The sequence below is a fragment of the Myotis nattereri genome (assembly GCF_964212035.1).
Source record: "Myotis nattereri genome assembly, chromosome: 3".
Lineage (NCBI taxonomy): Eukaryota > Metazoa > Chordata > Mammalia > Chiroptera > Vespertilionidae > Myotis > Myotis nattereri.
In genome coordinates this window covers 141,841,039-141,867,693 of record NC_138077.1, presented here as the reverse complement: position 1 = coordinate 141,867,693, position 26,655 = coordinate 141,841,039, and positions in this window count along the sequence as shown.

The window sequence follows — 26,655 nt, the reverse complement described above, 5'->3', positions numbered from 1 at the left end:
TGACTCTCTATCCTTCTCCCTTCCTCTCTGTAAAAAAATCAATAAAATATATTTTTTTTAAAATGGTTCAAATAAAGAACTCAGTAAGTGGTTTGAATAATAGAATGAACATTGGCAAAGAAAAATTTTAGAAAGCTGGGAGGTCAAGCAGTGTAACTCTTCAAAAAGGTACCAGGAAGCCTGGCCCGTGTTGGTCAGTGGTTGAGTGTGTAGACCCATGTACCAAAAGATTGCTAGTTCAATTCCAGGTCAGGGCACATGCCCGATTTGCAAGATCAATCCCCAGAAGGGGGCGTGTAGGAGGCAGCTGATCAATGTTTCTCTCTCAGAGCTGTTTCTATCTCTCCCTCTCCCTGCCTCTCTCTCTAAAAAACCATTAAAAACATATTTTTTAAAATTTGTTTTTTAAAAGAGTACCAGAAAGAAACTAAAAGGACAGAATTTTAAAAATAAAAATTAAGATGAAAGAAAAAGAGGAGCCATATAATAGAAATTCCCAAATAAAAACAAAATCATAAAAAGAGGAGACATAATTAAAAACTAAGGGATAAGATTTTCTCAGATTTATGATGAATATTATTTTCTGATAAAGTGCTCACAAAATGGTATGGAGGGAAGGATGGGAGGGAGAGAGGAAGAAATTCCACAACTAGAAACATGCAGAGGATTTTAAGAAAATGTAGTAAATTTAAAAATTCTAAAACCTTCTAAGGATGAAGATCAGATCACCTACAAAAGTCAAAATTAGACTGAAAATCAGGTTATAAAAGCAACCCAGTTCATAAGGAGACATTGAATTAATATATTCAAAGTGATGAGGGATAAAAGCTTCAAGTCCAGAATTATATAAACAATTGAATATCACTTAAATAATAGGGTAAAACTAGTAGACAAGGCCTCAAAGGATTCAACATATTTCTGAAAACAAACAGAACGCTATGACTCATATGAAAAATAAGGTTAAGTAAATAACTTAGTGGAGTTGTCAAAGTAAGCAAGGAAAAGCAATAACAAAGTATATAATTAACACTCCAGGTATAAATTCTAGAAATATGAATATGTTGAGCATTGGGAAAAAGCTGAATGAGTTGGGTTATGTTAAGGGATATGTTTTACTTAGGAAAAGATATATAGATTACTAAATTTAAGAAATTGAAAATGAGTTTAATAAGTTATGTGTAAGTCCTACAAGACTAAGAGTAGAATATATAATTTCCAAACCAATAAAAGAATATTAATGTATCCAATGAAATGAAGGAAATGAGGTCAAAATGAAATAAAGAAGCAAGCTCAATAAAAAATATCAAATTAGATGGGAGAAATAAAACTTAACATGAGTAACTTAGTAAATAATAACTTGTTATACCCTCACAAAACAAAGACAGATCTAATTAAAAACAAGACAATAAAAAGCAAAAAAAAAAAAAAAAATCAATGGAAACAAAAGCCAGCACACACACACATACACACACACACACGCACAAAACAGAGGTTTTCTATCTTATCAACCTTATTAATTTGCATTGCAAACAAATACAATGTAGAATAAAAGGGTATTTACAAACAAGATATTTTTTTAAATATATTTTTATTGATTTCAGAGAGAAAGGGAAAGAGAGATAGAAACATCAGTGATGAGAGAGAAGCATTGATTGGCTGCCTTCTGCACGCCCCCTACTGGGGATCGAGCCTGCAACCTGACATGTACTCTTGACTGGAATTGAACCTGGGACCCTTCAGTCTGCAGGCTGATGCTCTATCCACTGAGCCAAACCAGCCAGGGCTACAAACAAGATTTTAAATACTATTAATTCTATAAGAAACTACAAATGTATGTAAATTTGAATATTTAATCCAAATATTGAACTGAAAGGAAATTTTTAAAGACAGTAAAACCAATAATCATTAAATAAATGGTATTCATCAAAACTTTTCTACCAAATTTAGATATGATTAAACGATAGCTAAAAGAGTGCACAAGAAACTAAAAAAAAAGTTGTACTATCTGGGAAGAGGGGCTGGTGATTGAGGAGCAGGGTGTGAGGAGATGTATTCTTATTTTCCCTTTTGTACATTTCAGAATTTTGCCCCATGTACATGTATGAAATATATGCACTTCCATGTTTATCACAGCATCATACACAATAGCTATGATATTGAAACAACCCAAATGGCCATCAATGAATGAATAGATAAAGAAGATGTGGTACCTATACATATGGAATATTACTAAGCAATGATAAAGGAAGATTTCTTGCTATTTGTGATAATGTGGAAGGACCTTGAACATATTATGCTAAATGAAATAAGTCAGACAGAGAAAGACAAATACTATATGTGGAATCTCAAAAAGCCAAACCTTTAAGAAAAACACAACAGAGTAAAATGGTGATTACCAGGAGATGGAGGGTGAGGTGGCAGTAAGATTGATGGTGTTTAAGGGTACAAACTTGCAACAAGTAGTACATAAGCCCTAGAAGTCTAAAGCTCAGTAAAATGAATATAGGTAATAATATAGAACTATCTACATTAATAAAAGAGAAAAGTGGAAATTGGCGTATGGCGATACCTTTTTCATTGGCTAATCAGGGCTATATGCAAATTAACTGCCAACTAAGATTGGCAGTTAACTGCCAACAAGATGGCGGCTAATTTGCATATGTAGGCACAATGCAGGGAGGCGAAAGGGAAAGCAGGAAGAAGCTCCCTGCCACTGACAGTGATCGGAAACCCAGGGGGGAGCTAAGAGCTGGGGGGCCATGATTGGAGAATCAGGCGCCTTTGCCGCCCTGGCCAGTGATAGCAGGAAGTAGGGGTGGAGCCAGCGATGGGAGCTGGGCACAGTCGAAGCTGGCAGTCCCAGGAGCTAGGGGTCCCTTGCCTGGGCCTAAAGCGAAGTCCACGATTGCGGCACCCCCCGCTGCCACTGCAGGTCCCCGCTGCCTGGGCCAGACGCCTAGGCCAGAGGCGTTAGGCCTGGGCAGGGGCGGAGCCTGCAACCGCAGGGACCTGGGGGTCCCCTGCCCAGGCCTGACACCTCTGCTGGAGGCCTCAGGCCTGGTCAAGGGGCCGATCCGGTGATTGGTGATCGGAGGGTGATGAGGGTCAACTCCTCTGGCTGAGGCATCAGGCCTGGGTGGGGGGCAGAGCGGGGATTGGGGGGATATGATGGTCCCCTTGCCCAGGCCTGAAGCCTGGGTCAGAGGCATCAGGCTTGGGCGGGGGGTGGAGCAAGCGATCAGAGGGAGATGGGAGTCCTCTGCCCAGGCATGATTCCTGGGCCAGAAGCCTCAGGCCTGGGCAGGGGCTAGAGCCAGTGATCGGGGGGAGATGGGGGTCCCCTGTCCAAGCCTGACACCTCTGGCGGAGGCGTCAGGCCTGGGCAAGGGGCCGATCAGGCGATCGGAGGGTGATGGGGGTCAACGCCTGAGGGCTCCCAGTATGTGAGAGGGGGCAGGCTGGGCTGAGGGACACTCCCCCCCCCACACACACACCCAGTGTACGAATTTCGTGCACCGGGCCCCTAGTAATTATATAATATGATAAATATCAATATCATACCACAATATGTGGGTATCAACATAGCCTGTACACCTTAAACTTTTATAATGTTTCATATCAAATTTATTCAGTAAATAGAAAAAGAAAAAATACACTGTTCTCAAAAGGAGACAAAAGAAGAAGGTTAACTACCAATATCTTTTTAAAACATATTTTTATTGATTTTTAGAGAAAGAAGAGGGGAGAGGGAGAGAGAGAAACATTGATGTGAGAGTGAAACATTGATTGACTGCCTACTGCTTGCCCCCTACTGGGCATGTGCCCTGACAGGAAATAGAAACAGCAACCTTTCAGTGCATGGGATGATACCCAACCAACTAAGCCATATCAGTGAAGGCACTACCAATATAATTTTTACTTCAAAAATGTTCTTAGAGAATAACCATAGGAAAAAAAAATTAACCCTGATATTAAATAAGACAGATTCCAACTGAAGGAAAAAATAAATATTTTAAAAAATTGTAGGGAAGTACAATAATTCCATGACTAAATAGTAAATAATTTGTAATCATATAGAGCAGGGATTAGTAAACTGTGGACCCATGGGTGAAATATGATTTTCAGCTTGTGTTTGTTAATACACTTTTATAGGAACACAGCAACACATTTATTCGCATACTGTCTGTGGTTGCTACAATAGCAGAGTGAAGTAGAGGTAGCAAGAGACCCTATGGCTTGAAAGCCTAAAATATTTACTATCGGGCCCTTTATAGAGAAGGTAGTACTCACGAAGTAGAAAAATTCTTTTTATAATATCATGTGAAAAATAGGGTATTTATTGAATACTTTTTACAATTAATAGGAAAAAAGACTATCAGGAAATATAACAACATACACACATGTATAACATCTATATTTATGTATAGCATATATATTATATATGTTATGTGAGATGTATATATATATACATATATATCTATATCTATATCTATATCTATATCTATCTATATCTATATCTATATCTATATCTATATCTATATCTATATCTATATCTATCTATATATATAGCAGTTGTATTTGGAAGGTAACAATATGGCTGCTCTCTCTGTCTCTCCTATAGTTTTTAACTTGGGGGTGAAATGTGGTTGTAGCACATTTTCTATTATTTGAATTTTTATCTTTAATTTTCTGAATTGCAAGAATAAGGCAACCACAAAATCATGAAAAGGCATTAAGGAAACTTTAAAAATGTGAATTAAAATTCAATTTCGAAATGTGGAAGAATCTAAAGCATGAGACAAACTTGCCTGCGCAAAACTGGTTATTTAAATTCCATGAAAAGAAAAGGAATATCTCAAAAAGAATGGAAAATTACCATCATCTGTCAGGGACTGTTTTTGGTTACTAACCAACAGAACAGTAATGCTACCTTACATTTGCGTAAAATGTTCTAATTTACCGATGTTATCTCATTGAATCCTAGATAAACGTCCATGCCCTTCTCCCATATGGGGAAAGGAAGATGAGGGATGAAACCCCTTTGCCAGGGTCAGAGAGAGTTCAGGTGTGTGAAATAGGAACAGAAAGCAGAATTTTCATTAACATCTTCATTGTGTCTGCCTTTGGAAATAAACGAAGGCTTTTGGGCTTCTTTTATGATGATTAGAACTTTCCACACTTGATTTTTTTAAATTACAAAATGTTTTTCCTTACTGGCTTGTTGAAATGATACTGAGTAAAATGATTTTATGTTCTCTTTCATGTCCCCACTATTTTTAATTAAGCTAAGTAATTATGAACTCAATTTAATGTCACATTTGTTACTGGATTCCTTTGAAGTAACCATTTTTAAATAGAAAGATTATCAACCACTCCCTAAAAACATTAAAGTCATTGTGGACCATGAATAAGAGGAACTCCAGTGAAAATAATCATGGTTGTCCCACGTCTCTCCTGGGTTCCTGTTACATGCTTTATTTAACTACTTGCCATTTTATAATAGTGCTGAAATATAATACAAACTGTCATTTTTTGGCATAACAAAACTGCCCTGATCCTAGACATTAACTCCTCATGCTGATTGGAAGACCTGTATGAGAAATATGCTGCCTTCAGGACTGCCTTGATTCTCTAGTTCATAAAGTACCATGAAGACACTGGATTGCTGCATGTCAAAGTCTTTTTATTCTACTCCTTAAGCTTGTTAAGTACAACAGTATTATAATACCAACTAGAGGCCCAGTGCATGAAATTCGTGCACAGGTGTGTGTGTGTGTGTGTGTGTGTGTGTGTGTGTGTGTGTCCTTCAGCCCAGCCTGCACCCTCTCCAATCTGGGACCCCTCGAGGGATGTCTGACTACCCTTTTAGTCAGACATGGGGCAGTCCGACATCCTCTCACAATCCAAAACTGCTGGCTCACAACCACTCACCTGCCTGCCTGCCTGATTGTCCCTAATTGCTTCTGCCTGCCAGCCTGATCACTCTCTAACCACTCCCTTGCCTGCCTGATCGATGCCTAACTGCCTCTCTGTTGGCCTTATTGTCCCTAACTGCCCTCCCCTGCTGACCTGGTAACCCATAACTGCCCTCCCCTGCTGGTTTGGTCACCCCCAACTGCCCTCCCCTGCCAGCCTGGTCACCCCTAACTTCTCTCCCCTGCAGGCCTGGTCACCCCCGACTGCTTTCCTCTGCCTGCCTGGTCCCCCCAAACTGCCCACCTCTGAAGGCCTCAGTCCCCCCAAACTGTCCTCCCCTGCTGGCCTGATTGCCCACAACTGCTCTCCCCTGCTGGCCATCTTGTGGCGGACATCCTTGACCACATGGGGGCAGCCATCTTGTGTTGGAGTGATGGTCAATTTGCATATTACCTCTTTATTAGATAGGATAACAAATTAAATTATTTTGCTGGAAATATTTCATATTTTTACAAGAAAAATTTAAAGTCCCTCTCATTGTAAATGATAGGTTTATCCATTTTTTTTTTCAGTATTTGTATTTGAAAGCCAATGATGCATTGTTGCCCAGGAAACTTTCATCAGCCCTTGTTCTAAAGAGGCCCTAAGGACTAAGGGGCGGCCAGGCAAACCCACTGGGGCTCTGGGCGTGTAACTGTCAACTTCACCTTCATTAGATAAATTTCTTTGAAATCTCATGTTTAATCTCTAAAATTCATGATGTTTGTTTTCTAGTTCTTATTATATACTAGTGGCCCAGCACTCGAAATCACTCGCAGTAGGCCGCCCACCACTTCCGCAGGAGCCAGTGAGAGCCACGCTGCTTCTGTGGGAGGCAGGGAGGAGGGAGCCACACCGCTTCCACAGGAGTGAGCTGCCGGCACCCAGGGGAAGCGGGAGTGAGCTGCCGCCACTGCCCGAGGGAGCTGGGGGGGAAGGGAGGGACTGAGAGGTGCTCCATGCATCTTCTGGTGACCAGTCGCGCATGCAGCCCCACCTACCCATGCACACCTGCTGGGCACGCAGCCTCCTGCTGATCAGTCGTTACACATGAGGGTGTTATGACCATTTGCATATTAGCCTTTTATTATATAGGATATTTATCAAATAAAAGAAATTTCAAGTTACTTAAGATGAATTCATTTTCTGTTCAAAGAAGATGATGCTTTGGCATCTAGCAGCCTCAAGTATCCAATAATGGGGCCACATTTAAACCCAAGATTAAATTAGCTCTGTGTAGGAAAGCAAGGGCAACATGATTGAATCTCAGTATTTCAGCATGAAATGCAATTAATAATCATGGTCTGACTTCTGTGGCTGCTCTGTGTCAACTTCCCCAGTGGTAACACACTACAAAGCCCCAAATGCTTGCAGTGTCTCACATACAGCAGTCTCTCCCATCCTCCAAGCCTTCATCCTTATGGTGCTTCTGCCTGAACCACTCTCCCCACCCAGTTCACAAGATTAAATTCCAGTGTCTCCACTGAGTTTCCTTGAAGTCTTAGTTATCTTCTCTTAGAAATATTTCCTTATCATCCAGGCTGACTCCAGTATTCTACTTTTCACTCTCCTACTGCACCTTCCTCCATCATAGCAATTATATTGAATTGCAATCATGTGTTTTTCCTCCCTGTCCACTGTATGACCTTGGGAGCAATCCAACTCACATTTTTTTAAAATCCCCTAACCTAGTTGCTGGTAGAAAGTAGGATCTCAAAATGTATAGGGGATGAATGAATGGTGTATACAAGATAATTTGTGTTGCTTCTTTGGAAATTTATGTTCATTAGGTCAATCAGTGAAAAAGTTCTTGATGTCTGAAATTCATTAGCCACATCAGCAAGAATTCAAGCTAAGAAAATGAGCATAAACACACTGTTGGCAGGTGCTAATTTTTCTAGCCTTCCCTGGGATAAGAACTATTAATCTATTCTACTAGGACTAGGTGAACAAAAAAGATAAGAGTGTATATAATACTTTACTTGTCTTTCATTTTGAATTAAGTCACCCTCCAAACACAACTGACAAGCAGCTAGAGGGGCCTCTGGTGTGATCTGGTAGCCTGCGGTATTAGGTATTAAATAATGTCTAGACTCTGTAAGATTTTTCTGTCCAATGTATCCCAATTCCACACATAAAAAGGGAGCTAAATAAATCCTCAGTATGATCATACTCTAACTTTCTCAAGAAATTTGACCCCAAAATAAAAATGATGTCATAACAATTTTTCTAGGAGTTAATATTATGTGAATTAACTTTTTCATAACACAGCTATAGTATTATAACAACAAAATTCAGTTGGCCTTTTTTGCTGAATCAAATCTAATCTTTGACAGTTATAATGTAACTAGAGGCCCTGTGCATGAAATTCGTGCATGGAGGGGGGTGGTGTGTCCCTCAGCCCCGCCTGCACCCTCTCCAATTTGGGACCCTTCGAGGGATGTCCGACTGCCCTTTTAGGCCCAATCCCACTGCCCTTTTATGCCCCACTGGGATTGGGCCTAAAAGGGCAGTCGGACATCCCTCTCACAATCCAGGAAAGTTAGCTCACAACCGCTCACCTGCCTGCCTGCCTGATTGCCCCTAACACTTCTGCCTGCTAGACTGATCACCCCCTAACCACACCCCTGCCAGCCTGATCAATGCCTAACTGCTTCCAAGCCAGCCCAATTGCCCCTAACTCTCCTCCCCTGCCAGCCTGGTATCCCCTAACTGCACTTACCTGCTAGTCAGTTGCCCTTAACTGCCCTCCACTGGTTGCCCCCAATGGCCCTCCCCTGCTTGCCTAGTCACCCCTAACTTCCCTCCCTTGCCTGCCTGTTTGTCCCTAACTGTCCTCCCCTGCCAGCCCGACTGCCCCTAACTTCCCTTTCCTGCAGGCCTGGTCCCTTGCAACTGCCTTTCCCTGTAGGCCTGGTCCCCCCACAACTGCCCTCCCCTGCAGGCCTTGTCCCTCCCAACTTCCCTCCCCTTCCAGCCTGGTCAGCCCTAACTGCCTTCCCCTGCAGGCCTGGTCGCCACCAACTGCCCGCCCCTGAAGGCCTGGTCCCTCCCTACAACCCTCCCCTGCAGGCCATCTTGTGTCCACATGGGGGCGGCCATCTTGTGTGCTGGAGTGATGGTCAATTTGCATACTATCTCTTTATTATATGTGATGATGATTCTGGAGATACGTATTTCTAGTTTAGGTATTCTTGCTATTTATTTGTTTTGGTACAGATTAACTTAACACTATGGAAAGACTGAAATTTTTGGGTTAATTCTCGTCTGAGGGTACTCCATCCATTGAGTTTTAGAGAAAGTGGAAGGGAGGGAGAAGGGAGGGAGGGAGAGAGAGAGAAACATCAATGTGAGAGAGACACATCAATCTGGTGCCGCCTGCACATGCCCTGACCTGGGCAAGGATTCGGCCTGCAGCCCAGGTACATGCCTTTGACTGGGAATCAAACTGGAATCTTTGGTTCTTGGGCCAATGTTCTAACCATTGAGCAAAATTGGCCAGGGTGAAAGATTGAATTTTAGATTTAACAGATAATATGTCAATCCTTCATTTTATGGATGAGAAAAATGAAGGCCAGTGAGGTTGTGATAAAATGCAGGTCTCTCAACCAGTTATTTATAATCAGTACCCAGCTGGATTTGTGTGGCTGACTTAAGAAGCTTTGGCACAATCTAGTGGGGTTTTTTGCCTGGTCATTTACTAATTTCCCTGAGTTTAATACCAGTGCTAGAAAATAAAGAATAGGAATAATACATGCTTAGAAAACTAAAAGTCCCATTTTTGAAATTAAGTAAAAACAAACAGTCACACATCCCCAAGATACCAACATTGATCTGTGAGACTTGGAATCTGTGATGACTTGGTCAGGTAGAAAGCAAAAATCTTCTGGATTTCATGTGCTTTGTCCACAATCTTCCTTAAGGGTTCTTTCATTTAAAATCATTATCATACTAGAGGCCCCGTGCATGAAAATTCTTGCATTTAGGGGGTCCCTCAGCCTGGCCTGCACCCTCTCGCAGTCTGGGAGCCCTCAGTGGATGTCTGACTGACGGCTTAGGCCCGCTCCCTAGGGAAGTGCATTTGGAAAAGTTCTGGCCACTGAGATATCAGCAGTGCTGTGAGTGTCCATCAATGTGCAAAGTTTTTACTGACCTAATGTGAAATGTGCTTAGAGTATAAAGTTTTCATTAATCCATTAGATTCCCCACTTACAATGTTCCCTAGGGAGCGGGCCTAAGCCGTCAGTCAGACATCCTTAGTGGTGCCGCAGAGGTGGGAGAGGCTCCTGCCACCACTGCTGCACTCGCTAGCAGTGAATCTGGCTCAGGGCTTCTGGCTGAGCAACGCTCCCCCTGTGGGAGTGCACTGACCTCCAGGGAGCAGCTCCTGCATTAAGCGCCTGCCCCTTGGTGGTCAGTGTGCATCACAGCGACTGGTTATTCCACTGTTTGGTTGATTTGCATATTAGCCTTTTATTGTATAGGATCCTATACACTACCTTTCCCATTTTTATTACTAACTCAAAAGCTGTGTGGAAAAACTTATACTCATATAAAAGCTGTGAATCCATTAAAGTGAATTTTAGTTCTAAGAAATGTCAAATTTGAATATCAGTACTATTCTAGAGGTTGGAATTTTTGGCATATTTGATCATTTCTGAAATAAAATTTTATTTTCCTATCAGTAGATAATACTTCTGTGAAAAGGAAGTGCATTTGGAAAAGTTCTGGCCACTGAGATATCAGCAGTGCTGTGAGTGTCCATCAATGTGCAAAGTTTTTACTGACCTAATGTGAAATGTGCTTAGAGTATAAAGTTTTCATTAATCCATTAGATTCCCCACTTACAATGTTCTTTCATCTTCATTCACCCTAGGCCTCCATTAGAAGAGCAAGAAATAAGAGGTTCTGTTTTGGTTTTTTTTGTTTTTAATTTTTTTAATTGATTTCAGAGATAAAGGGAGAGGGGGAGAAAGATAGAAACATCAATGATGAGAGGGAATCATCTATCGGCTATCTCCTACATGCCCCCTTCCCCCACCCCCTGCCAGGGATGGAGCCCACAACCCAGGCATGTGTCCTGACCAGGAATTGTACTGTGACCTCCTGGTTCATGGATCAGTGGTCAACCATGAGCCGGACTACTTCATGTTTTGAAAATATACATGCTTGTCACTTTTTAAAAGTAAACTATTCATTAGAGCAGTTTTTGGTTCACAGAAAAATTGAGTGTAAGATATATGTCTCATATACTCCCTGACCCTCTGCATACACAGCCTCCCCCACTATCAATATCCAGAAGCAGAGGGGTACATTTGTTACAATTGATAAACCTACACTCACACATTATTATCACCCAAAGTCCATAGACTACATCAGAGTTCACTCTTGGGGTGTGTGTGTGCGCGTGTGTGTGTTTAATTCTTTATTTTTTAAACTCTAAAGTATTACATAAGTCTCCTTTTTCTCCCATTGACCTCTCCCCGGTCGCCCGCAGCCTCCAGCACATGCCCTCCCCCATCACCCCGTCTGTGTCCATTGGTTATGCTCATATGCATGCATGCAAGTCCTTTGGTTGATCTCTTACCCCACACCCCACCGCCTTCCCTCATAGGTTGGACAGTCTGTTCTATGCTTCTATGACTTGGGTTCTATTTTTGTTCATCGGTTTATGGTGTTATATTTTCTCTGGATTTTGACAAATGTATAATGACACATATCCACAATTATAGCATCATACAGAATACTTCTAAAATACTCTATACTTGTCCTTTTTAATATATATATATATATATATATATATATATATATATATATATATATATATATATATATTATTGATTTCAGAGAGGAATGAGAGATAGAAACATCAATGATGAGCGAGAGAGCCATCTGCACAGCCCACACTGGGGATCGAGCCTGCAATGGGCATGTGCTGTGATCAGGAATTGAACCTTGACCTCCTGGTTCATGGCTCAATGGTCAAACACTGAGCCATGCCAGTTGGGCTATGCTTGTCCCTTTTGATGCTGAACTTAGATTTAAAACATATCTGTTGCTATTAAATAAAGATATAAGGCAGTTATTTTAGTGACATATGTTAATCCAATGTAGGCTTCAGGACCCTGTTAAATGATGTATTATTTGGTTCTATTTATCAAATGTTATTATACACAAGCTAATAGACTCCTCAATCAAGTGGCCTTTGAATTCAGATCATATATTGAGATGGCAAACCTACAGGGATATAAGTACTATTTGTAAGTATAATAGTTATTGCCAAGAAATAGCTCCTCATTTGGGGATGATAGTGTCACCTGATATTGCATGATGGTTGCCAAAAATAAAGCCTTTTCATTATTTCCACTCTAGCGATACAGGTCCAGATGTCATAAACTCTTTCTCAGTGTTTCACAGGACTCACGTCCCATGGTTTGTTCCCTCTGAATAGGATTGGTGGTGAAAGACATCTGAGAAATGGTGTATGCTTTAGTAATTTTGTTTTATTTTGGGTTGAGATTTAAAAAGCACATTGGCCATTTAAAATTTTGATGAAGTCCTACAGTACATGAATTGTTTAATTTCACTTAACCCAACATTTCCCAAACTAATTTAATCATGAAACATTTTTTTTCCTAGGGATTTTATAAAAGCATAAGATAGGCTGGGTGCATCAAAATTCCCGGAGAGTGTTTTTGGAAATGCAGATTCTATGAAAACAAAATGGAATAATAAGATAATTGATATTACCAATACTATTTTAAAAATATAATGCATGTGTAATTTATTGTTTTCCTTCCTCTGTATTAATTTTAGTTTACATTTTCTGTTCAAAATAGTGAGCCATATTCCATGCTTAATAGAGTTTTTCAGACATACCACCAATTAATAAGAGTCATAAATTTGCAGTCTACACATTCCAAAATTATGAGCAAAGAACTCCAAAGCAATAACCTTAAATTCTACTTCACTAAAATATATTTACACATATACAGAGTTTATGATCACCTAAAATGCATATCCTGAAAGAAGAATCAATTGAACCAAATAAGTGTATTAGTATGAAACAATCCTAAGACTTAAAAGATGACAGATTCCAATTATATATTTTTAAAATAAAGATGATGGCCTTGGCCAGGTGACTTGGTTGGTTAGAGTGTATCCCGTACATTAAAAGCTTTCAGGTTCGATTCCTAATCAGGACACATACCTAGGATACAGTTTTGGTCACCAATCAGGGCCCTTACAGGAGGCAACTGATCAATATTTCTCCCTCACATCAATGATCCTCTCACTCTCTTTTCTCTATCCCTTCCTCTCTCTCTAAAATCAATAAACATATCCTCTTGTGAGGATAAAAAAACAACACAACAAAAACCACAAATAGATAAAAATGATGAGACAAGATACTTCATTTATAAGCAAACTATTTATTTTCATCATCACTATGATGGGACTGACACCTTGAATGGTTAAGAGAATTGTTATATGGTATGTAAAACACCTAGCCCTATACCTAGCATTTAATAATGTAGCAAAAATAATAATTTTTATAAAAATTTTCTGTTAAAAATCATTACAAAATTTGGTTTTATGTGTATGTTAATTATATTTATATAAATATATTTAATCTAAGGAACAGACAATGCTCACAGTGAAATGAGAATGATCAATATATTCCCAACTTTTAAATAATGCTTTCTATTTCAAAATGTAACTATTCACATAAAGGCTTTAATCATAACTCTTAACCCACAAAAGAGATATTCTGTGGTTGTCATAATTAGTGTCTGTATCCCACGTGATTTTAAAGAGCAAACATTAAGCTTATCTAAAGAACTGCACTTAACATAATTATGCAAACAACCCCTATTTTCTGTGTGTTTCAGTTCAGCATTCAGAATCCCAAAGACAGAGAAGGTGATGGTACAATTTGACAATAACCCACTAAGTTAGTCATGGCTGTAGAGGAGGCTCATGAACCAGACATGGTTGCAGAGTAGGGTGACCAGTTATCCTGGTTGCCTGGGACTGAAGAATTTTCTGGAACATGAGACTTTGAGTGATAAAACTCAGACAGTCCAAGCCAAACCAAGGCAGTTGGCCCCCTTTCCAGGGAGCCACAGCTGCAGACATGGTAAGGAGGAATTTTTGGGAGTGGAATTGGGTGGTTGAAGGACTCACTAGTACTTCATTACATTGTGCAGTCTTGATATTCATAGAACCAATACCCATAAAATTTGAAGTATCTGTGACTGATTTGGGGGGGAAGCTGGGGATAGGAGGAATGTGGATGTGGTAATTTACCTGTGGTACTTCATAAAGTAAAAGTTTAGCACAGTCTCACCATATTTACTGCAGTATATTTCAAAGAAGAGATAATTGAGGTAAGTTTGGTGACTTAGATTATAGAAATTCTTTTATGAATTTAGTTTGCCCAGCAGCAAAATTCTTAAATATATACAGTGAAAGAAATTTTACTTTTATAAACCCTTAACTAATGCTCCAAAATACTTTAAGTCAACTTCATAACCAGAACTAAAAGTGAAAAAATTAGGAATACAAAATGTGTCAAAAAGGTTACCTCTGACAGCCAAATGTCATCTTTCTTCACATTTTAAAATGAAAATACTACAAAAAAAAGTAGGACATTTTAGCTTAAAAAGGACATGTTATTTCCAATGTTTCTGCTCTTTGCTAGTCAGATTGGCTGAAGGACTTTTAAAAAAATGTTTAATTATTTTTAATTCAGTAGACCAATGGACTGTTTTTTGGTCATAAGGCAATGACAAGAGAAGAGGTCCTCAAGGAGGAAATTTTTCTTACTATAATGGCAAATCTGGCAAGAAAAAAATCACAACAACCTCTTAAATTATAAACTGTGATGAGCATAAGTCATTATTCAATACCATGAGCATTCTGGAAGTCTGCTGCACAGCTTCTAGAAGTAAGATCTAGACGTCCCTAGGACTCCCAAACTAAAATAAATAACGCCAATACTATAAGGCATTTGGGAATACAAAATGCAATTTGTTATACACAAGAATGCTGGGTAAGTTGAAAATTCCCTTCAGCCATACAAAAGAGAGGCTTATAATAGATTTAACACTGAAAGTTTAACACTGGCTCAAGACAGATTCTGCAAAGGAGTATGGAAGGAAGAACTAATCAATATAAAACTGAACCAACCTAACAATGAATGCCATCCCACTGACAGGAATCACAGCTACAAAATCCCAGTTGAAACATGGACAAATTACTGCCTGTGATATACCTTTGGAGAAATACATTCTGAGGAATAATCTTGCCATGTGAATCTGAAAGCAGACAGGTCTCATGATTTTGGTGCTCTAAAAGAGATTATAATCTTGTGGAAAATAAATCTCAGACAAAGTCTAACTACAAATAAAGAAACACAAAAAGAAAAAGTTCACCATTCCTTCCAAGGAGATTAGTGGCTTTTCTGTACTATGATTTTCTGGTTTGTTTATATTATAAATCTTTAATTCCTTAACTAGGCAATGGGAAATGGTTTATATTCTTCAAAATAGTCAAATGATCAATTAATATTGTAGGCCAAAAAAGAGAGGAGAGAGAGAGAGAAACCATGATAAAACTGATTGTTGCTCTCTACATTAAAACTAATTCAGTTAATACTGAAAAGAGGGAAATAAAATAATTCAGATAAAGTGTAAATTTTACTGACCTAAAAATAACGTGCCTGTTTGTATTTTCTCTAATATGTAATGCTAATTATCTTAGCGTTTACACTAAGTGTGTTTTCTTCTCAACACCGTAAGATTCTGTTAAAACAGCCTTCTCACAGAAAACCTGGGATCCAAGTTATTAGGGAAGTTATGAGGTATTTTCTACCTATTTCTTTGTCTCAATTTGCCTGAGAATTTTTATTGTAGAGGGCTCGGGTGGTCATGAACCTTGCAATGTTTTGCTACCATTTTCCTCATTTCTCTAGAAATGAGGCTTCTTGTCAAAGTGCAGTAGGTAGGTAGATAGGCATGAATAGAGTCGGGACAATAAGCCAGGTGCAGAGGATCGCCAGGGCAGAGAGTCCCAGGTGCTTAGCAATGAGTGAAACTACAAGCCTTTGCACCATCACTCCCTTAAGCATTAAACCTTAGAGATGACATCTTGGCCTCAGTTGTATTTCAGCTCCAGGCCTGGAGAAGCAGCAAAATCAGATGGGGCAACACCATGGCCGACCTCAGGACCAATGACCTCCTGACCTGAAGCCAACCCATCAGTGGAGAATACCATCCTGAGGGAGCACCCCTGGTAAGATGATGAATATTCTATTGAAATCCTCCCCTAGTACCTCCAGATAAAAGCCCTTAAGACAGGGACCTTTCAAGCTCCTCTGGAGCACGCCTGCACTTTTCCTTCCTCTTTCATCTCTCAAGGTACGCATCTCTCTTTTTCTCTCTTTCCCCTTCCTAAGCTTCAAGGGCCCTCTTTTTGAATCTGTAACTCATTTTCTGAGGCCATTTCTTCTATGGCTCACTTCTTCTAACTCTGTGATTTTCTAAATAAACTTTCTCTTATAGTTTGAGTCTTGGCTCTGAATTCTTTCTTAGCCAGAACTCAAGTTCTGTGGTTGCTGAAGCGAGGTCTAACACCTGGTACCGTTTTGCTGCCAACAAAAGCAGTTATTTAAATTCTTGTGTTGGGAGTTCCTTTCCCTTCTCCTCACTTGCCTTTAGTTCCTAACCATATACTAAACTTGATTCCTAGAAAAGCTTACTGCACAACATCTGTGTTGACCCACACTGAAAACAACCTCAGTTGAGCGACACTCAGGTTTCCTCATTGAAACATCTGTTCTCTGAGTAGCACATGCATTTGACCACCTGAGGCCCATATCAAATGAGAGGAAGGATCCAGTGTTCTTAACAGGTTTTACAGAGACCATGTCACTGATTGCAAGTTTTGTTTTCCTGGTTATTTTGCATCTGGACACACAATGACAAGCAATAGTTGTCAGGGCGACCACATCAGCAAGCTGAGTCCCTCCAGCCCTCTGTCTCAAGTGTCTCAGACACGCCTGCCCTTGTGGTTCTAAGCCCATCACATATGTAGACTCTCAGCTTGTTAATCCACAGGTAAAAGTTAGAGAACTGAGAAAACAAAAAACTTGCCTTTTCTCTTTCCCATTCATCATTGGGTCAAAAAGAAAGGAATTATTTGTAATTTTAGCCCTCTTGCTCAGGAAAGCCCCTTAACTAACTAACTTGTGTGGACAACCTAAAGGTGTGACACTCCTGCAGTTATGTAATCCCAGCCCAAGCCCCCAGGGGCTAAAATCTGAAAACCCTGGTAAGGAAGAAAATGACATAGTCACATGACCTCATTCTTTTTATTTATACACTTGATTGATTTCTGCCTTTTCCTACTGATCAGTATTTTGCAAATGGGCAATATATATAAAATCCCACTGTACTTCCCTAAATCCCCAAAGTAAATGGTGGAATTGTAGGCTACAGGGGAGTCCCAAGGTGTCCCTCTGAGTTTGCACTTGGATAAGCTGTCTGTGCAGTCCCTCCAGGGACAAGGGCAGGTTTGGCCTCTGCATTAAATGATCCTGCTGGCAAGTCTATGTGTGGAGGCAGGACTACTGACTTCTGGCGGGTCTCAGCAGGACCTTAATCAAAGCCTCCAATCCAAGGATCTTAAGGTAAAACCTGTAAGGCTCTGAAATGCATGCGCCAACAAAACCGTAAGACATAGAGAAAGAAAAGATAAGCAGCTTTGAAAAATGAAAGAAACAAAAAAAAACTACCTGAGGCTATGAACTTGCTGTCATTCACCAGGAACAAATTAGAGGTAGATAGTAGTATCTGGAAGAGAGAGGACACAGTTTAATCACAGACACTGTCTTTAGAAGACCAGAAATCAGCCAAGTTAAATTAAAAACCCTGCTCACGTCCCAGAGAAAGGAAATCAAAGCTGAATAATTAAATCAGTGTTGTCATTAAGACACATCACACTTGCTTTAATTGACTGCACTTTCATGGTCAATCTAAATAGCTCGGACTTCTATAAACCCACAGCCTTGCAGCGTGGTAACAAAACAGCATTTTCATAAGGCCAGATGAAATACCATATTTAGGGATCTTGCTGACAAAATAATCAAACCATCCAAAGTACCTGGAAACATGTTCAAAGAGTGCTGTGCGCTCCCTGGAACAGAGGGATAGAGCCTCTAAAAGCTAGGCTTACCTCAGAAGGGTTTCAAAAATGGCTGTTTCCAGAAAAGTGAAAAGCACTGGGCCAAATTAGAGAAGAGGAAAATATATATACCAGGAAACTATTAGGAGGGAAATAATTATTTTTTAAAAGCCCAATGTCTGGATCTAAGTTACACAGGTCAGCCTGACCTGGAGTGAGTCTATTGCTGTGACCCTGTCCTATTTCCCAGTGTGTGGGGAACAGACCTTTAGATCAGGCAGGACCTCTGCAGCTGGGCAGGGCTGAATGGCCAAGCAGTGACTCAGTAAGCGTAGGAAGGGTTTAGTTGCCATGGCTCTCTGACCTAAGCAAGATGATTCTTCAAAGAACTGAGCAGGTGGACTGGTCCCATCTGTCCTCTCCTTACTTCCTAGAAATTAGATGCCCTTTGGGTATCCAAGGGGGAAAACATAAACCCCAAAACAATGGAGTTACCTTCACTTTTCATATGCAATATTGGATGAGGCCCACTAAATATCAATAGACTTCACAGTCTTTATGGTGAAGTTCAAAATAACGAAATCAGAGTAACTTTTGGTAAAGCTCTCCAATACAGATTCTGACTGGGGTACTAATATACTTACACCCCCCCCCCCCCCGCCTTTCTTGTAGGAGAGAAATGACCTTAGGCATCAGTCTGGCACCCAAGTCCAATTGTCTAGTAGGCAACTTAAAAAAAAATCAGTGTGGCTCATGGTTGGGCATTGATCTAAGAGCCACGAGGTCACAGTTTGATCCCTGGTCAGGGCACATGCCCAGGTTTCAGGCTTGATCCCCAGTAGGGGGCCTGCAAGAGTCACCTAATCAATGATTCTCTCTCATTAATGTTTCTCTCTCTCTCTCTTCCTCTCTGAAGTCAATAAAAATACTAGTATATCTTTTTAAAAACTGAAATTATTCAAGAATTTAAGTAAGATTAAATCCACCCCAAACATTGATTTTTATCTGTCTATATTTGTATAGTAATATGAGTTGCTATAAATTAGATTAAAAGCTCTTTCTTCCCATCCTCAACCTAAAAAATACAATCACTTCTTATTGCCCTCAAAGTTATGTTCGTTTTTGTTTTGTTTTGTTTTTTTACAGAAGTTCTTCATACATTTAATTATCAATGCCAGGGATGCCAATGTCATCTGGAATAAAAGGCACTCTGGTTTTCAGAATCATTTCAGAGTGACAGATCCCACCAGTCTGTAACACCACTGGGGTACTGATGAAAACTCACCTGCTTCAGCAGACCAAAGCTGTGATTTCCTGTTCAAAACATATTGAAATAGAGCCCTCTGTCATCACCTGCTGTCCCTGGGACTGATCTTCAGCCTGTGTACCTCCATGGGAATTCTCATTGTGCTGAATTCTATGAGAAAATTCAAAAAATTCACCACCTCATTTTCAAGGTGTGAATACATCCTATCATTAACCATTAGCTATTGAGCACTAGCAGTGCACCTGGCACTTATTATGGCAGAAAGCATTGTTATAACAACTCTGAACATAACCAGAGTCACCACTGTCCCTACTCTCAAGGGAAAGAAAAGACTACAGGCATCAACATGTTGAAAGTAATTTGAATGCTGCCTTCAACCCACCACTTACCTAGATAGACAACCACCTCTCTAGTGCTACAAATAAGATTTGTAAAAAAAGAAATTTTCTCTTTTATACACAAAAATGTCCAAGTTTAGATATCTTCTTTCTCCAAATTTGTACCCCCCACAGGGTTAACAGACCATACTTGTGAGAATGAAATAAGTAAAGTGCAATTAATATTACCTAACATAATTAAGACAATATTACATTATTTCTCCTACTTCTCAGATCAGCCAACAAAATAATAATGAATAAGAATTAAATATCAGATTCAGGGGGGATTTAGTGAGGACAAGTAGCCATTCTGACACTAACATGAACTGAACATAAGGTATTGTTTTCTTATCTCATTCTGCTATAATTCCTGATCTCAGCACTTACTAGTTACCCAGGACAATTTTAAAATCTTAGCCTTTGGAAAAGGTTTAATCTTATTAAATTTATGGATCAATATTTAGACTGGTAGATATTCAAAACATAATCAGCATTGGCACATCAGTGTCAAAATATAAAATTACATAATAATCATCATACACTATTGGTAAAATAGAATCTCATTCATTTACTTATATTTCTATGTAAGTATTGTATAAATGCATTTGCACACTTCGAATCTCATGTGTCAAGGACACTACAAGATTAATTGGAACAGGCAATGGCAGATTCATATGTATTCATATGTGTGTTGGTATATGCTTTCCCCATCTTTTGTGGGGGTGATGTTGTTTTTCTCGTTTTAAAAACATTTTCTGTAAATTACTTGCTATCATTTTCTCTATGGATCACTTATAGATTAATTGAAGAGAAAATAGTCAGATATCGAAATAACATATAAAATGAGAGAGGAGAATGTTCATAAATACAGATGAAATTCAAAGCATATAAACTATTTTACTGAATCTTACAAAAGAAAAACAAATATTGTTGAAATATAATATTTTCCAAAATGAAACATTTACTCTGGAAGTGGTAACGTAGCCACACCGTTTAAATACAAATAAAATAAATAAAGAAGAGCTCAGTGGTCTACTCTTCCCCTTTACAAAAAGCACCAGGTCCACATGGCTTCACAGGGGAATTTTACAAGCCTCTAAAAGCAGTTGATTTTAATGCTACTTAATCTGTTCCACAGCACAGAAAATGAAGGCAGAGATGTAGAACATGGGTATTTAAACCCAATAAAGATTACACAATAAATGAACTTTCAGACCAGTCTTACTTTTGAATATAAATCCTGAGTGAGGGAGGGATGTTTGAGAAAGGCAAAGCAGATTTTAGAGGAATTTAATCTAGTTGGAGGGAAAGCCCCCAAAATAATTCCCAGAAGCTAAAACAAATATGTACAACCCCTGCCCCCCGAATCACAGTACTTTGGGTCCTTTGGATCTTCTGAGCAGGAACACAGTGGCAGGAATTTCAAGAACTATTTTTCAAAATGCACAGCAATCGCCAAAGTGCAGGTTACCAAGGCAGAAACAGAACCGGACCCTAGACTTTCTGAATGAGACTTACGTAGTGTTCAGGCTCAGGAATCAGACTTTTAACAACGTTCTCCACTGATTCTTCTGACCACTAAAATTTATCCACCACAGTGCCTAAGTAGTGGCTCAACTCGTGATTCCTACCATGTAGAATAACATCATTTACTTGCAATATTGATTTTACCAGGTGAGACATTTGTATTAGCAATTAACCAAGAAGCATTATTTTTATTTGGCCAAGATTTGTTGGTCTATTTATCATTATGTTACTTTGCAATGATAATTTTTTTAACAAAGATTTATAAGTATAAACTGAAAATTATTATTTTAATATGCTTATTTCTTTTTGTTCTTTATATCCTCACCCAAGGGTATTTTTCCACTGATTTTTAGAGAAAGTGGAAGGGAAGAGGAGAGACAGAGAAAAACATCAATGTGAGAGAGACACATCATTTGGTTGCCTCCTGCACACACCAGGACCAGAGCCGGGATCGAGTCTGCAATGGAGTTATGTGCCCTTGACCAGAATCAAACTCTGGACCCTTCAGTCAGCAGGCCAATGCTCAATCCCCTGAGCCAAACTAGCGAGGGCTGCTAATTTCTTATAGAAACCACCCTCTGTAGCCTTTTTGCTATTGACTCACCTCCATTATTATATAATACAAACTGACCATTCATTTAATATTAAGTATTTATATAATGCTTATTATCTAATTTACCTTATACTAGAAACTGTTGAAAATAATGCATATTTTTCAATGCATCTACCATATTGTTTTTCATGTTTATATAATTGCAAGAATTTTAATAACAGTCATACTCTCAGATTTAAACAAAATAATATTTCAGTCACTTTTAATATATTTTTAAGACCAGCTATAAGTAGACAAACTGTACCTACTTGCTGGTAAGAATCTCCACATTGTTTTGCTTACACCAAGATTTTCTGAATTTACTGTTGGGTAGATTATACTCAGTCATCTTGTAAGAGTATCAAAACAGCATTTTACTGAGTAGTTTTTACAGGCAAAAATTCACCTTTGCCGTAGAAATGATTTCCTATTTTGTCTGATGCCATTTAATTCTGTTTCCATTTTTCATAAGGAAGTACATTCTCCTTAATGGAGACTAATTCATTCAAGCTTCAGCATTCCTATCTGCTAACTACTGGTGAGTGGTTAGGAGACAGAAGAGAACAAAATAAAAGTCTCTGCCCTCATGTAATTCACATTCATTTGCATTGCTTATTAGTATATTAGTAAACTGGATACTGTTACTATGAGTACTATGAGTATTATTAGCAAATGCATTAATATTGTTCAGAATATAATATTAACTGCCAAGGTTATAATAACTATCTAACTTTATTTATCATGATCACAGTAAATTGAAAGCAATAAGAGAAACCTTCGTTTTCTTCCTTTCACTTTGGATAAGAAATAGAAAATCTGGAGTTTATCACACCGTGAATTATGGATGTTCTTTAGAGGGCGTCTTTCATTATTTCTTCACTCACCAACTTCTGAAATCTCCACCCTACACTTGCATTTAGGGCCAATATTTCACAGCTGTCACTGAATCCATCTGTTGGCTTATTTAGAACACTATTCAGATTTTAATGACATCTTTGAGAGCATTTTAAAAACCAATGCCTGGTCCCAATTTTCCCATATTTCTTGAATGCATTAGCATTTTTTTAATTCAATGCTTTGTGCAGTAAAACCTAATAAAAATTATCATATTTATTAAAGGTAGGAAGAAACACAGATACAGACTAGATTGTCTTCTAATTATATTATGCTCTTTCTTATCCTGGAGTTATTGATTAGGACCTTGTGAATCTTAAATCAACCCATTCTTCAAGCACCCAATTGTCACATGAAGTCTCCTCCACTAACTCCAGTCAATATCCTATGCACACCTTTACCCTTGGACTCTGTTTAACACTTCATTTAAGTAATGTTTTATGTTAAACATAAATTTTATTCTTTGTTAGTGTTAACAATTATCAAAAGCAGACTGTCAAATCTCAGAGGGAAGGAGGGCTGGGTGGGTGGGAAGAGATAAACCAAAGAATTTATATGCATATATGCATAAAAACACTGCCGCAGACAATAGTGTGGCGAAGGCCTGAGGTGGGGGGAAGGGGTAGGCTAGAAAGGGAACATCTGTAATACTTCCAACAATTTTTTAAAAAGAATCATCTAAAGCATATTACAAAAAGCAGTATATTTTGTGCCATATAGAAATTCTTATAAAGTATTACATATTATCTATTATATAAGTATATATGGATATACATGTATAATCCTTCCCTATAGATAAGCAAATTAATAATTGGAATGATAGCCATCTGAACTGTGTGATTCTAGTTTTCTGTATTTCCAATGTTCTTTAATAAATACTCTTTTTAAAATTAAAAGTAGCACAAAGGTTTTTATTGAAGATTGAATAATATGATTACAAAAATGTTATATTGTACTTGAGGATAGGGGGCATATTTTACAGGCCTGTTGCTCTGCACCAATTTGCATTGATAGAAAAACAGAGGATATAAGTACTCAATAAGAACTTTGAATTGTATGGATTGGAATGGAACAGAAACAAATCATTTTATCAATATATACATCAATACAGGCCCAAAAGTAACCTGATCACCACCTCACTAGGAAATCTACCAACTGAAGATATTAGGTATGTGGTCTTTATCTGGGAGAAGTACTGTCTGCTCCACTAGGAAGTTTTAAAACCATGTTTTTATTGTCCAATGATGGGGATAAAGTACAAATGGTTTTTAGTGGGTGCTGCCCAGGGATGCTAAATATCCTACAACTCTTTAGAGTGCATTCACACAAAGAACTCTCTCACTCAAGATGCCAGTAGTTCACTGTTTAAAAAGTTGGTCTGATTAACCATTTATTTCTGTTTTTACTCTAAAAAAATAAGCAAATAAAAAATCAAGGCATACTACCCACATGCCCCAAAGAGTAAATAGCAGATAAAAGATGGCTTCACTTCTTTGAACTCTTCCCATTGAAAGGAGTGTTCCCTCTGACAACTTTGGCCAATGAAGTATGACAGAAGTGATGTTCAGCCAGTTCCTGGACCTAATCTTTAAGAGAACGGACACTTCTGTCTTGTGCTCTTAGACTCCAGCCACCAGGTGAGAAGTAAGATGCCCTGAAATGTGCTTGCAGAAGCATCATGGGAGTGGACCCTCCAACCCCAGATGATCCCACATGGATCAGTAAGTCGTTCTTAAATCCCTGTCCTACACACAGCTGTGAGCAAATTAAATGGTTGTTTCCAGTCATAAAATGTCTCCTTTTACCTGAATCCATATCCTTTACTTCCTAGAAATTAAAAATGGAGGCTATGTTGGATTTTATTGTATTTGTAGAGAACATGTGAAACATTTTCTTTGCAATAAAAAAGTAGACCTTACATCTCAGAAGAATGCTGGCAACAATTTCAGACTTTTTTTTCATTTTTTGAAGTGATCCTATTTTTGATATTATCTACCCAAATCTAGCTAACTAAAAGGGACATAAAGCAGTCACTGTGCTGATTGTAACTCAATTATGACATTAATTAATTAATTTAATTCTTTGACCTGAATTTTCTCCATGACTGAAGTGGAAACTAATTCAGGGCAGAAACAATGCCTGCTGCATTTTTTGTGTTCCACCATAATGCATACTGGGATGAGTACAACATACACTTGTGGACACTGATAATACACTTTACCACTAGAAATTAGATATTTGATTAAATTCAGCATCACCTCCTCTAGTCGTCTATTTGAAAGCATTAATGCTCTGGACATAATTTCTGATAAGCCATAGCATCCTCGCCCTTGAAAGATTTATAAGATGTAATCTCGTCCAATGTCATTCTTATACAGGTGAGGAAATACACCAAAAGCTTAAAAGACTTAGTCAAATTCATGCAGTTATTTAGTACAAAATAAAGTCATTAGAAGCTTATAATGATTTACTTTAACAGATTGCTGGCAGGTGGACTGGGAAAGCCGGGGAATGTCGGTGCTCTTGAGAAGTGGAAGGCCTAAAGTGTAGGAAGCCGGCAGAAAAGGTAGTTGTCGAGATTTAAGAGATTACAATTACATCTTAATCCATCTGGAGCCGGAGCCAATGTGGGCCAATATCACTCACAAAATTTGAAGGAAAAATGCTAAAAGACATCATTGAGAAGGGGCTAGATGGATATGAGAGGCAATAAAGATTTCTTTTTTAATTAGTCGCATGGAGTAAATCATAAAACCAGATATCTCTGCTTTCAGATGATTCTTCATTAACAGCTGTTTATTGTACTGTGAATCATTGCAAGATAACGTATGCAAGATGTTAGCTTGATATTTGTGCTTCCACTTCTCAAATGAACTCAACTGTCAAAAATAGGGAGCAAATCAGGATGGGAAGGGCTATCAGCAGATATAGGAGAGCGAAACTCTCCATCGTATATTTCCATTCTCTGTTTGTTAAGAAACACATATTAGGATGGTTTAAGAAATGAACTAGTAAAAGTCAGTGGCAGTCAGCTTGTATGCTTCCTTTAAAATTACAAGAAAATGCAAACTAGGTTTTATCTCTATGACATAATAGCCCCAGGATAAGAGCATACTTGAAACCTATTTCCATGCAGAATCCAAAATGGACTTGAAGAGCTGTCTATAAAGAAATTGAATGACAGCTTAAGCAAAACAAAAGATAGTGTCATTTTCACCACTACACTATTGACAATATATATATATATCTCAAAGAGAAACTATGTGAATTTATACTGAGGCTTGAGTCAGGGAAACTCTCCATGCCCTTAGTCAAAGTATAAGACCCAGACTTTGGAGATACCAGGATGGAGAGTAAATCCCAATGAGCCTGCTCAAGTCCTGGTAGGAATCATCACTTACTGAGATTTAGCCAGACAATGCAGAACATATACATTCTCTTTAATCTTTACCACAACTCCCAAGGCAGGTACTGTAACTGGACAACCAAAGGGTCCAGGCTCCCTGTCACCACTTGAGTCAATTAAGCAGAGGCAGAGTTGAATCATATATGAGTGTTTATTCCAATAATGCCGGCAGTATGGGAGAGCAGTCGGTCACCCACAGAAATCTGCTCTGACCCCCTTGCCAGTTGACTGGTTATATACACACGAGGGAGAAGATAGCTACATACAGCTGTGAGCTACAAGTGTAACATGGAAAGGGCAGAGTAGAGTCTGCTGTCCGACCTTCAGGAGCACAAAGTCCGAAAACAAGGTGGCTAATCTTCTATGATGTTACAATACCTCAGCCCATTCCTGGGACCAGACAATGTTCCGTGTTACTGAGAAAAGCTCCTGGAGGGGGTCAGGGTCCAGGCAC